At 43.5% G+C, this 14565-nt stretch overlaps 1 protein-coding gene across 7 annotated transcripts in view; it reads left to right on the top strand.

The window, feature by feature from the left end:
- Nucleotides 1–4061: 4061 nt before the first annotated feature.
- The window catches only part of MAPK9 (mitogen-activated protein kinase 9), a 104197-nt gene continuing 93693 nt past the window's right edge, over nucleotides 4062–14565 (top strand). For 4 of the 7 annotated variants that reach the window (XR_005294326.2, XR_005294327.2, XM_038412250.2 and 1 more), the window contains exon 1: nucleotides 4107–4254. The gene's annotated coding sequence lies outside the window, so the exon portion shown is untranslated. Of the gene's footprint in view, nucleotides 4255–14565 lie in introns of all 7 variants that reach the window. The other 3 variants (XM_038412249.2, XM_038412251.2, XM_038412256.2) reach the window with 3 other exon arrangements.

Raw genomic sequence — 14565 nt, forward strand, 5'->3', positions numbered from 1 at the left:
TCTGGTCTTGGAATCTATGAGCTTTGATAAGCACCTTAGAAATCTTTGGGTGCAGATTTGTTGTAGCCTTCAAAGGAGACAAAATATTGCATTCTCATTTGAACTCCCAGCTCTTTGTATTGTGTCCTCCTTTGATATGGCTGAGTTAGACATTTCCCACAATTTTAAACAGGAAGCCATTTTTACTACTTATAGTCATAACATTTATGCCTTTCATGTGAAGAAAAAAATCTCACTTGCACATGTAGCTTAAAACCTTTCAAAAATTTCCAGCCTCCATTTGACTCATGCCAACAAACATTTATGAACATCATTAAGCTAGGATCAACCAGACCTTGGTGTAAGAGTTGGTTTCCAGCTTTCCCTGTTGGCAAGAATCTTGGAATACTTTTTTCATAGTGAGTAGGCATCACAGATCCTGAAAACTACACAGGGTGCAGTGGAAATCCTTCTTCATGTTTTGGTATCGTATCGCACAGGAACACTGTTCTGTTTTGATACAGAAATTCTCAGTGTCTCCTCAAATGTCCTGTTATCAAATACTCCCCTTCGTCCTGTACAGTTGGATAACTGCAATACCGTATCATGGGAACTCGAGCCCAGCTGCTGATCAGCTTCTACACTGAAGCATGTTAATATCAACGGCAAATCCTAGCCAAAGTAGTCTCACTGATAGAATTCAGAAGTCCAGCTTTGAAGGATGACCTGATCTTCAGATATATTGGCTCTCTTTTAAAATAAGCAATGTACAATAGAATCCATTTATAGTGCACTACATCTGTAGTTAAATTCTTATAGCAAACATGAAAATGAGTGTGTTTTTTCTTTTGGTAATATAGAAAGTTATACCTAATCTTCTAATAATTTCTGATCTTAAACCAGGGTGGATTAAAAATCAATAACTTTAAAAAAAAATAAAATAAAAAAATAGATTTTTTTATTGAAATTGGATTTTTTATAAAGCTTTTTTCCCCTCAAAAACCATTTAAAGATTGATGCATTGTATCTTAAAGATCTCATCATGAAATAGGGATTATAAAGTCTAATTCTATAGTAGGAGACAATATATTCATGTAATGTTTAAGAAAAGTTTTGTAAATGAGTTCCAATAGTTCATGGATTAGGGACCCAATTTTATGGGGTTCCACAGGCTTCTATATAGATTTAGGTTAATCTTTCTATCTACCCAATGGGACTCAGTGCTCAGTCTAGAACAGGGATGGGAAAACTTTTTGGACCGAGGGCCACGCCGGGGTTGCAAAACAGTAGGGAAGGCTGTGCCTCCACAAAGAGCTTGGCCTCTGCCCCCTCCCACTTCCCACCCCCCTGACTTCCCCCCCCCCCTCCAACCCGGGCCAGGAGCTCAGGGACCAGGCAGGACAGTCCTGCAGGCCAGATGTGGCCCGCAGGCCATCCTTTGTCCACCTCTGGTCTAGAAGATACCATTAGAGATGATGCTTAGTTTTGCAGTTCTCAAACTGGATTTGTGTCTCCAGAGGGGTAACATGCTTGTTAACAGCAAAAAAATGTTTTAAAATATATAGAGGTGAGAAATAGCAGACCTCAACTCTATTGTCCCTCTGCAAATTTGTGTACACAGAGTTAACCCCTTACCTCTCTCTAAAAGAGCAAAGTTTCAAGAAGTTCAATGAATAGAAGATTGTTGGGGGCGGAATAGATCTGGATAAGGAGAAGTCTGGAGATAAATGTGAGAAGCGAGGGACATATTCCTGTTTTGTTAAAATATTTGTTTGCTGTTGAAGGAAAAAAAAATCTAGAATACTTAATGTTTTAGTTGAATAAAACAATGTAAATATCTGTCTGGTGGTGTTCTCCTAATACGGCAGAGAAGAAAATCCTCCAAATATTTACGATTAACCTGTTGCATTGGAGATCACCTCCCAATGACTTCATAAATATCTGCTTCAATTACCTTTTGGTAAATGAAATAACCAACCAAACAATCCTTCATTTTCTGATATAGCTGTAAAACTAATTTGAAGTTTTCAAAATAAATCACTGTTTAAAAATGTATAGTGTGTACCTTCTAGAAATGAAACCTACATCTATCTGTTATAAACTTAATACATATTCCTCACAATCAACAAGAATGTATTTTTTTATGTAGAAAACCATGACTAAATCAAGTCTTTCTGATGAGTGATTTAAATCAAATAATCCACCTTGTCTTAAACTATACATACTTGCAAAAATATTGCATTCCCCCTTTAACATTATGTAAACATAGTTTTGGATTAGCACTATTGAGGAACTATTATTAACCTCAAGGGAATGTAGTAACTGTAAGAGTGAAATACTCTAAGGTGTTGTCACATCAGAACATTCAAAAATTACCTTAACTCAAGTTTTTGATTGTGATTTTAATGGCTCATGCATGTTCTTTTAAAAAAAATATTTTTTGTATATACATACGCAATATCTCCCTGCAGGGTTGCTTTTAAAGAGAGATATTTTAAAACGTACACAGTTTAATGGCTTGATAGTGGTACAATAGTTTGAGTAGTTTCTGATAAATAGTTCTTAAGTGGGGTTTGTTTTACTTTTCAAAACCCTTTGACTGTACTTTTTTTTTTTTTTTTAAGGCCTGGATGTCAATGACATCTGTTGAGAACAGTATTTTTTGGCAGGTGGTGGAAAGGGCCTCTTCTGTTTCGTGAGCAACTAGTTTTCTTTGCAAAAAAGTGCAGTATTAAGGCAAGTTGATAATTCATCTGTAAACACACATTAATTCAGGTATTCAAAATGGTTTTTAAAATTACAGTGAGGGGAGACTAGGCAGAGGTCGAAATGATCACTAAGAAGGCACCACCCATTGAGGGTAGATTGTGTCAAGATTCTCCCCCCCCCCCCCCCCGCCCTTGGTCAGTAGTTATAAACAGCAAGCAGTGCTAAGGGTGAGGTGTGGAAGAAGAGCAGGCTTGTAATGTAGATTTTTGTTGGGGGCGGGGAAGAGAGGCCCAAATATTTCCCTCACTTACTTTGCTTTCAATGCTCAAATCATCCCTTACAATAAATACATAAATCATGTGGCATTCTACATGAATGCTGGAAATTACAACAGCTATTCATAGTCTTTTTAATTTGGGGGAGGGGGAGGAGGATGACCTCCTGCCCCTTCTCTGTAGTAACTAAATATGGCTACCATGTGTTACAGAAATAACTGGAAAAAGAAAAGGAGTACTTGTGGCACCTTAGAGACTAACAAATTTATTAGAGCATAAGCTTTCGTGAGCTACAGCTCACTTCATCGGATGCATTGGGTGGAAAAAACAGAGGGGAGATTGATATACACACACAGAGAACATGAAACAATGGGTTTATCATACACACTGTAAGGAGAGTGATCGCTTAAGATAAGCCATCACCAGCAGCAGGGGGGGGAAAGGAGGAAAACCTTTCATGGTGACAAGCAAGGTAGGCTATTTCCAGCAGTTAACAAGAATATCAGAGGAACAGTGTGGGGGGGGGAGAAATAACATGGGGAAATAGTTTTACTTTGTGTAATGACTCATCCATTCCCAGTCTCTATTCAAGCCTAAGTTAATTGTATCCAGTTTGCAAATTAATTCCAATTCAGCAGTCTCTCGTTGGAGTCTGGAGTGGCTCTATAGGGGCAAAGTGGTCATGTCCCACCATCATCTCCTAAAAACATCAATGGAAAGCGACCACAGCATGTTGTGATGCAACGAGCACCCAGTGACATCCTGACAGGAGGGGATGGCATCACCTTGTGGCAATACGAGGGTCCCCCATGACTTCACCTCATGGCAGTTTGGGGTGAAGGGTTGACATCACTGCCCTGACAATGGTGCTTTACCCTGAAGTGAGGGTGCCAAGCATCTCCTAATGGCATTGGGGGGGTGAGGTGATAGCACACTGATTACATCACAATGAGGGGGAGAGCATAACATCGAATGATGCCATCAGCACGAGGCGGCAGCGAGCGTGGCCGGTCCAACCCCATAACCTCCCCACCTCCACTGCAGCAGCCTCTCGCGCCTCCTCTTCCTTATGTAGTGCCTAGCGGGTCCCGCCTCCACAGACTGATTGGCTCCGGCCGGCGGGCGCTGAGCGGTGATTGGCCAGTGTGGCCGCTCGTCAGCGGGTCCGGACCTGGCGCGGCCCCTCAGGGGGCCGCGACGAGAGGCCATTGTGGCTAGGGAGGCCTGGGGAGGCGGAGGAGTGAGGCAGCTACCGCGTCGGGATCCAAGCGCCGAGCCTCAGGAGCAGACGGTGAGGGAGGGAAGGAGGAGGAGACAGCGGCAGGGGGAGACGGGGAAACTGCGGCCCGGCGGTTTCTGTAGCCGGGCGGAAGCGGGGAGGAGGGCGAGTCTCCAGGCCTTGGGGCCAGTTGTCAGGGGACTTGAGCCCGAGCCCGCCACCCCCTGCGGGTCCGGCTCGCCGAGCCCGCTCCCCTTAGCGCGGAGCGGTCACCGGAAACTATCCCTCTTGCCCCTCCTCCGCCGCGTTGCCCGGCGGGCTGCCGCTGGGGCTCGGCCCGAGGCGCTGCCCCTGGAGCTGCCCGGCAGCGGGCCGGGGCTGTGGTTTCGCCACACGGCCGCCTCTCGCGCCGCGTTCTGTCAGAGCCCAGGCCCGCCGGCCCGCGAGCTCCTGCCCTCGGCTCGCACCCTCAGTCCCGCTGCGGGCTGCCGCAGAAACCGTCTCAGGTGAACGCTCGCCCGCCGCGGGGGTGGGGGGTGCGCGTTAGTAGCCGGACTATGGGATGTGGGGAAGGAATCCCCCCCCCCCCCCACGCGTGTAATAAACTCTATGGGAAATGCATTGTTAATAGGCTTCCCCAGAGAGCCCGAGCAGCGTTTATTGCTCAGTGACAGGTCGGGTACTTAAGGACTGTTCCCTGCATTGAGATGTTGGTCTAGTTGTCTTGCTTCTGTGCATGGGCCCCCTGGTTTAAAAGGAGCACGTCTTCTCAGGGCAACTGGTGTATTATTGTCAGGATGCCAGTCTGCGTTTCGGGAACATTAAATCGGTATAAAAGCCCCCGGCATCTTGAGCAGCAAACATTGAGTATGACTCAAAAAGAAAAGGAGGACTTGTGGCACCTTAGAGACTAACATATTTATATGAGCATAAGCTTTCGTGAGCTACAGCTCACTTCATCGGATGCGTATGCTCCAATAAATTCGTTAGTCTCTAAGGTGCCACAAGTCCTCCTTTTCTTTTTGCGAATACAGACTAACACGGCTGCTACTCTGAAACCTGTCATTGAGTATGACTGATCTGGAAAAAGGTGTCATCGCAAATAATCAATTGGCAGTGTTGCTCCAAAGTGTAAAAATGTGATTAAAAATTTACCTATCAACATGACTTAAGCTTTCTCTTTGCTAAACCAGAATAATTTCACAATCAAGATTTTTTTTTTTTTTTAAAGATGCACTCTTTAAATCTGTTAAATCACTTCATGGCAGTGTAATCTGGTATAGAAAATACACATTTGAGAGCCCTCTCAAGTCTTGCCAGCCCTGGGGAGCCGAGGTCCACCCTGGTGTCACTGGCTATACTGCTAAAATGTACGTTAGAGGTAGCTGCTGACGAGCCCTTTGCTTGGAGAATGAGTAAATCACTGCAGCAGTCTAGACGCTTTAGTTGCCAAACGTCTAATCTGAAGATATTTTGAATCTCTAGGAGTGTATACCATTTCATTCTAACAGCTTGACGTTAATTATTGGTTTCTTGTATTGTATGTACGTTACGTCTGTTTTGTTAGTAGCTGTCATAACTACTAGATTTCAGTAGTAGTTCAACTGAATAGATTTCAACACTAGAAGGGACCATTAAAATCACGTAGTCTGGTCTGACCTATTGCTATACAGTATACACCAGCAGTGACAGAACTTAACCTTCAGAACTAAGATGCTGTCTCGACTTACTGCTTTTCAAGAACTAATTCACTATCAAGGTTATTAGGTTAAAAACTGCTTATTCTAAAAAGTCTAACATTCCAGGGTGTTCAGAGTCACGATCGGGGCCAGGAGTGGGTCTGCAGCTGGGGCTGGGAGTGGGCCTGCGGTTGGGGTGCCAGGAGTGGGGCTGGAACTGTGGCCGGGAGCAGGGGGCCACGGGTGGGAGCATGGGGCCACGGGTGGAAGCAGGTCTGCAGGTTGGAGCTGGGGCCACGGGCGAGGAGCGGGGCTGAAGCTGGGGCAGCGGCCGGGAACGGGGCCACGGGCAGGACTGGAACTGGGGGGCTGCGGTTGGGAATGGAGCTGGAGCCATGGCTGGGAGCTAATGGCTGGGCCTGGGCTGTAGTAGGGCTGGGGGCAGAGCAGAATGGGGATCAGTAAAGTTACATGCTAGTGCATTTATGGTACAAAAAATGAGAGTTAAAAACAAAAAAGTGACACTAAGACTTTCCATATCTTGTCTCGGTGACTTCGTCTTTTCATTTATAATCTTACAAATTTTATCCTAACTACCAGTATTGGAATCTCAACCTGAGATTTATAAATCAAGTTATGATCCTTGAGATTCTTTGCCCTTCATTGCCAGCAATAAAGATTCTTTAACAAAAAACATAAACATCAATTTTATAGAAGTGCCTTTCTCTAGACCTGTATTTAGAGTGAAGTACTAACAGTAGTAATTTGGTATGGCTATGAAGTAAGCAGATGTGAATTGAAGATATACAGAAAATGGATCTGTTTAGTAAGAGCATGCCACTTTTGCATAGTCACTCTCCTGACTGTAATTACACTTTTAAATAGTGCATGTAAGCTAAAATGTATTCACAAGTTTACTGCATCTGACATACTATATTAGCCTTGTGGTTCTGGAACTTTACTTGTGGTTGCAACTAGTTGGAAAACAAAATAACTTTTAGATTGGACCACCCGGTCTATGTACGCTGCTTTTTTATGCACCATGTGCATATTTATCACTTTTGTATAATTCTTTTTAATTGGTAGTATATAATAGTGATTCATGAGACGTCAGTTTATGAAGATGTTAGTGAGATTGTCATCACTGTCTACCTTTCATAGTATGAATATCTTAGTTTTCTGTTTCTATATTGATAATTGTTTCACTAAATAAAATGAGGACACCAATAACTGAAAACTTCTGTTTTTTGAAATTGAATGTGATGCTAAATTCCAGTGGAATTTACCTTTATTCCCTTTACTTTTCATATCAGTGTTGGGCCTACTGATACTGGTCTACAGTCAGGATGTACGGAATATGCTTTCCATACCCAGGACATGTATGATAGGTCAAATAAGCTATTGTCAGTTAAGAGCCTGGTACTTGAGAGTCAAGAAATCTAGTTGATTGACCAAGCTGATGGTCTCAAACCCTAATCAAACCAGTTTCCAACAGTCAGGAGTTCAGAGAGCCTTTATCCTGGCTTCTAAATCAGCTTAATTTTAGGATGGTTTTATACAGTCAAATTCTGTCAAAATGCCATTTGAGCTCATAGCTTCCTCCTTCCTTTAATGCTATCAGAAAAAAAGTGTTCTTAACTCAAGTTAGCTAGCTCACAGTAAAATCCTGGTAAAGACAAGGCAGTTTGTATTCTTCACATGAGTTAGCAGGTTGAGTTGAAGCCTGTGGGCGAGCCTCACAGTTAGAAGTCTCTAACTTCATCTACTAATTTGTATGAAAACTAGAAACTGCCTTTTCTCTACTAGAAATTTGCCTCTAGTTATCAATACACCTTTTACTCCTGGGGGAATTCTGTATCACTGCGCAATGCAGAATTTTGCAGAAATTAACATGCGCGCAGAATTTCCTTTCCCCCACAGAAATGGGCTGCAGTGCTGCTAGCTGCCACTAGAGGCCACTGGACCCAACAGAGCTCAGCTGGCACATAGAAGTCACTGCTGGGGGAAGGAAGAGGGAGCTAGAGGGTTCCTGGCAGCTGCAGTTCCCAGCATGCCCTGAGGGAAGGAGAGGGTGGCACATCAGGCTGTTTCTCCCTCTGGATCCCTGGGCTCTAGGAGGAGGGGAAGACAGGTGTCTGGGCTGGGGGAGCCATGGCTGGGTTCTGGGAAGGAGGGATGTGGGTATCTGGGAAAGGGGCAGCCTTCTGGCTGGGCTCTGAGCGGGAGGGGGTGTGGGTATCTGGGCAAGGAGGACCCATAGCTGGGCTCTGGAGGGGATGGAGTGTGGGTATCTGGGCTGGGGGCCCCTGCAGCTAGGCTTTGGGGGGGAGCGGGTTTGGGTGTATTGGCTGGGGTCGCCACGGCTGGGCTCTGAGGGGTAGAGGTTGTGGGTGTCTGGCCCCCCGGCTGAGCTTGTGAGGGGGTGGGGGGAGTGGGGGTGGAGAAACAGGAACTGGGTTGTCATAGGGGTTTCTTTAACTCTCTACTCCTGGGGGAATCTTTGTGTACGTCTGTGTAGTTACTTGTAAAAAAAAGTTTGTATTTTGAAATAAATTTGCAGAACTTTGCAGAATTTTAAAATATTATGTGTAGAATTTTTAACTTTTTGGTGCAGAATGTCCCCAGGAGTAAGGACCTTTTTTTCCTAGTGAAGATAAGGCCTAAGGAGGGTCTGGCTCCTAATAGCAATAAACCCCTTTCCCCCCGTCATAGCCTTCTTGTAGTGTGCTGGGAAATTGTCCCATCCCTGTTACCCAGCCAGTTGCTGTAATTAGGACAAGTAGCTGTGATCTTTTCTTTACTTTGGGGTTTAACTTTGTCCTTGTCCAGTGCTAACTTTGCTCACCTCAATTCTGCTCAGTTGCTGACCACGGTTCTGCCACCCGCTCAAATGCTGAAGATCGGGGATCTTGCCTTTTCTCTGGTCTGCAGGGCTTGTCCATGCAGAGATTTAGTGCATGGCAAAATGGAGTGTAAATCTACAGCATACCTGGTTGCTGCACACTAACTATCCACGTGGCGACCCTTACTCAGAGAGAATAAGAAAGAGAGGGGATTCCTCAAGGCGATGGGGGGCTGAGAACCTAAAATTTGCAGAATTTTTTTTTCTTCTGCTGGTAATAGCTCACCTTAACTGATCACTCTCGTTATAGTGTGTATGGTAACACCCATTGTTTCATGTTCTCTGTGTATATAAAATCGTCCTACTGTATTTTCCATAGCATGCATCCGATGAAGTGGCCTGTAGCCCACGAAAGCTTATGCTCAAATAAATTTGTTAGTCTCTAAGGTGCCACAAGTACTTCTGTTCTTTTTGCAGAATACGGGAGGGAATGATGGAGAGAACAGCAATAAACTGCTTAATTTTAGGGAAGGAATTATGTTATAGGTGCTTGGATACTATGGTGATGATATTTTAAAGCTTTGACTACTAATTTAATGCCCCCCCTTATGTAGTTTAAAAAAATACCCACTTCATAGTTTGTATTCTTTCAGCTATCCCTCCTTAGTTTGAAAGTATGATGAAGATTGTCTTAATCCTCTCCCATAAAACAAAATATAAAACTAATGCTCTGAAAATTAAAATTATAGTAAAAATTGGAACTCTGCTTTACAGAGTTCTCGGAACTCACTGGTGTGACTTGGATGTCTGAAAGAGCTCTGGAAGAGGGAGGATTGTTCAAAAAATTCTGAATTTATCAACAATTCTCTTTATGGCTCATTATGAATCTCTCTTTATAACTTTTTGTAGAGTTAGGCTATTTCTGCTCTTTATTTAAATAAAGTTTAGTATTCTTTCAGTACCTGGATGTAATAAAGTACTCTCTTGAACAGCTTTTTAAATCGTATTAGGCCTGTTCTACAGGGTCACACACTTTGTTGCTTCGGTGGACTGAGCTCACTGACACACCAGGGGTTCTTTGCATCACTCCATTCCCTACACAAACTCCCGGTGTGGACTGTCCTGTCCCCCTATATTTCAGGGACTCCCTGCAACCCTTCTATCCTCTCCCTCATAGCAGGGAGTTCCCCCCCCACTGCTCCCCCCAACACCAGGAGCTATTGTGCTCCATATTCCTCCTACTCCGATACTTCAGTGTGCCTCCGTTCTCCCCAGCCCCACTTCCTTGCCAGGACTCCATATAATCTCTGTGTCTCTACCCATTGTCTCCCATTTCCCTCTCCACCATATGCCAGGGGCTTTGTGTGCCCCCTATTTCCCCCTTCCCCTCTGTTACATTGCACTCCATATGATTTTATGAAAATATGCTAATGAGTATGAATATAATGTAACTGGGGGAGGGATAGCTCAGTGGTTTGAGCTCTGGCCTGCTAAACCCAGGGTTGTGAGTTCAGTCTTTGAGGAGGCCATTTAGGGATCTGGGGCAAAAATTGGGGACTGGTCCTGCTTTGAGCAGGGGGTTAGACTAGATGACCTCCTGAGGTCCCTTCCAACCCTGATATTTTACGATTTTATGGAATATGCTTCATGCAAAAGGTCTCTTGTAAGGTATCGTGACAAATCTTATCTACTGAGTGTGGTCATCCTATTTCTATAAATGTATCATTCTTGTATCTAAAACTAGAAATATGAAATATAACTCTGAGGTCCTATCATAATTATGCAAAGTGTGGGCCATTAATGGTGGTTTGGAATCTTGATGGCTCCCATCAACTAGGACAATTGGTTGTAAATGGCTTGTTTACTTGCAAGCTTTTCTGTGAGTCAGGCCAGGAAGAATGAAGGCTTGGGGTCTCACAGGACATGTGACCATGTCAGCTGGTACTGGAATCCATCGTAAACCTGGGGCTTTTCCATTTAGAAGGAGGGGTGGAGATCTAGAGAGACAAAAGATTCGCACCTTGTGCCAAAGCTATATAAGGGGGTGGAACAGAACAAAGGAGGTTCCAGTCATGACAAATCCCCTAGTTGCCACCTGAGCTGGAACTAACAAGAACTGTACCGGGGAGAGGATTGGACCCAGACTAGGAAGGAATCTAGTCTGTGAAAGAAGCTTATTGGAACATCTCTGACGGTGAGATTTTATCTGTAATCACTTTCTTAACGTATTAGGCTTAGACTTGCATGTTTTGCTTTATTTTACTTAATGACTTTTGTTTATTAATTAACCCAGAGTATGTAATTAATGCCCAGGGGAGCAATCAGCTGGGCATATCTCTCTATCAGTGTTATAGAGGGTGGACAATTTATGAGTTTACCCTGTATGAGCTCTATACAGAGTAAATCAGATTCATTTGGGGTTTAGCTTCCATTGGGAGCTGAGTGTCTGGGTGCTAGAGACAGGAGCACTTCTTAAGCTGTTTTTCAGTTAAGTCTGCAGCTTTGGGGCACATGGTTTAGACCCTGGGTCTGTGTTGGAGCAGACTCGTGTGTCTGGCTCAACAAGGCAAGGTACTGAAGTCCCAAGATGACAGGGAAAACTGGCTCAGAGGTAGTCTCAGCACATCAGGTGGCAGTCCCAAAGCGGTTTCTGTGACCCATCTGTCACACCCTTCATGCCAGGTCCCTCATTCTCCTCTCCCATATAAGGAGCTCCATGTGCTCGCCCTATTTGCACCTTCTCCTTCACCAGTATTGTTTCTTTCTCTCTGGGGGATAAGTCATTCAGGTGGTCAGCATTTTAAAATCTATTGGAACAGAGCTAAAATGAATGATGTTATGCTGGAAGATTTTCATGGCTATCATCAGCTGGGTTCTTTAATCTGTAGACAGAAGCTGAAGCTAATTGGTCCGCTAATCAGATGCTAGGGGGCTCAGTGTATCCTCTAATGGAATTGATCAGATGTTGTATTCAAAAATTATCACATCACAGACAGATGAATGAAAATATCAAAACCAGCAAAAATGATATACTCTGGGTTTCAATATATTTATCACATTTCTGTAGCAATATGGATGGCTCTGAGCTTAACCTTACTTCATGGAGACTGCCATCTTTCATGTGACAGAGAAAAGTTTTCACAATGATTTCAACTGGAAAAGCACTCTACTTCTGCTGGTTTTATATAAATATATCATTTTATATACTTGTTTGTTTATAAAGAAAATATAAACAGTGGATTTAAACAATGGAAACCAAAAATTCCATACATATACAAACATTTAAAATACATGATGAAACATTCCCAAAACAGTGTTTAAAAGTATGCTTTTCTATTAAAACCAAGAGGAAAGCGATTATCTTCATTATCTATTCTGTCCGCCTCAGTGAATTAAGTATTTTAACATTTTTTAAATGTTAAATGGAATGTTAATTTTTTAAAAAGGCCAGTTCCAGTGGTTTTAAATCTTGAAAAGATTGCTGAATTTTTGCTTTAAATGTATTTCTATTTCAGCAAATGAAACTATTTAGGTTGCAGAGTCAAACACTTGAAAGTTAAAAAATGGCCAAATTTATGGTGACTTATGCAACCTTAATTTGACCCGCAGGTGCATGCAGCCTGTTCGCCGAATGGGAGGAAGGTTCTGTGGAAAAAAAATTGTGTGATAATGTAATTAAAGATCATAATGCATATGCACAAGGGAGCTCAATTAAGGTTTTTATGGGCAACTGTTAATGTGGCATTTTTAAACTTTTTCACAGTGCTTGAAACTTTGCAGCCTAACTAACATTCTTTTAACACTTTTTTGTATGTAATTTCCTAGGTGTGCTTTCTTAAAGAGAGACGTAAAACCAATTTTTTAATGGGTTTCATTAGCAGCAGCCGTGTTAGTCTGTATCCGCAAAAAGAACAGGAGTACTTGTGGCACCTTAGAGACTAACAGATTTGTTGGAGCATAAGCTTTCATGGGCTACAGCCCACTTCATCAGATGTATAGAATGGAACATATAGTAAGAAGATGTATATACATACAGAGAACATACAAAGGTGGAAGTTGCCATACCAACTCTAAGAGGCTAATTAATTAAGATGAGCTATTATCAGCAGGAGGAAAAAAAAACTTTTGAAGTGATAATCAAGATGGCCCATTTCAGACAGTTGACAAGAAGGTGTGAGGATACTTAACATGGGAAATAGATTAAATTTGAGTAATGACCCAGCCACTCCCAGTCTCTATTCAAGCCCAAGTTAATGGTATCTAGTTTGCAAATTAATACTAGTTCAGCAGTTTCTCATTGGAGTCTGTTCTTAAAGGTTTTCTGTTGCAAAATTGCCACCTTCAACCTCTCTGGTCACTCAATAACAGACTTAAAAGTGTTCTCCTGGTTTTTGAATGTTATGATTCCTGGTGTCAGATCTGTGTCCATTCACTCCCCTGCTTAGAGACTGTCCGATTTGGCCAATGCACATGTCAGAAGGGCATTGCTGGCACATGATGGCATATATCACGTTGGTAGATGTGCAGGTGAACGAGCCCCGGCTGATGTTGTTAGGTCCTATGATGGTGTCCCTTGAATAGATATGTGGACAGGGCTGGCATTGGGCCCTGTTGCAAGGATAGGTTCCTGGGTTAGTGTTTTTGGTTTGTGGTTGCAGGTGAGTATTTGCTTCAGGTTGGGAAACTGGTCTGTCTCCCAAGATCCGTGAGAGTGAGGGATCATCTTTCAAAAGTGGGATGCTAATAAGCAATGGTCACATAAACACCACCCTATACTGGAAACTTGCTGACTGCTATACTTACCTACATGCCTCCTTGATGATGCGCTGGAGAGATTTTAGTTGGGGGCTGTTGGTGACGGCTAGTGGTGTTCTGTTACTTTCTTTGTTGGTCCTGTCTTGTAGTAGATGACTTCTTGGTACCCTTCTGGCTCTGTCAATCTGTTTCTTCCCTTCATGAGGTGGGTATTGGAGTTTTAAGAAAGCTTGATAGAGATTCTGTCGGTGTTTGCCTCTGTCTGAGGGATCGGAGCAAATGCAGTGGTATCTTAGAGCTTGGATGTAGACAATGGATCGTATGATGTGGTCTGGATGAAAGCTGGAAGCATGTAGGTAAGTATAGCGGTCAGTAGGCTTCCAGTATAGGGTGGTGGTTATGTGACCATTGCTTATTAGCACTGTAGTGTCTAGGAAGTGGATCTCTTCTGTGGACTGGTCCAGGCTGAGGTTGATGGTAGGGTGGAAAACGTTGAAATCTTGGTGGAATTCCTCAAGGGCCTCCTTCCCATGGGTCCAGATGATGAAGATGTCATCAGTGTAGGCAAGTAGAGTAGGGGCATAAGGGGACGAGAGCTGAGGAAGCGTTGTTCTAAGTCAGCCATAAAAATGTTAGCATATTGAGGGGCCAAGGGGGTACCCATAGCAGTGCCACTGACTTGAAGGTATAAATTGTCCCCAAATCTGAAATAGTTGTGGTGGTGTACAAAGTCACAAAGTTCAGCCACCAGGTTTGCCGTGATGGTAACGGGGATGCTATTCCTGACGGCTTATAGTCCATCTTTGTGTGGAATGTGGGTGTAGAGGGCTTCTACATCCATAGTGGCTAGGATGGTGTTTTCTGGAAGATCATCAGAGGATTATGGTTTCCTCAGGAAGTCAGTGGTGTCTCGAAGATAGCTGGCTGGTAGCATAGAGCCTGAGGAGAGTCTACATAGCCAGATAATCCTGCTGTCAGGGTGCCAGTGCCTGAGATGATTGAGCATCCAGGATTCCCAGGCTTATGGATTTTGGGTAGCAGGTAGAATACCCCTGGTTGGGGCTCTAGGGGTGTGTCAGTGTAGATTTGTTCCTGTGCTCTTTTAGG

This window comes from Dermochelys coriacea, chromosome 8 (assembly GCF_009764565.3).
Source record: "Dermochelys coriacea isolate rDerCor1 chromosome 8, rDerCor1.pri.v4, whole genome shotgun sequence".
Lineage (NCBI taxonomy): Eukaryota > Metazoa > Chordata > Testudines > Dermochelyidae > Dermochelys > Dermochelys coriacea.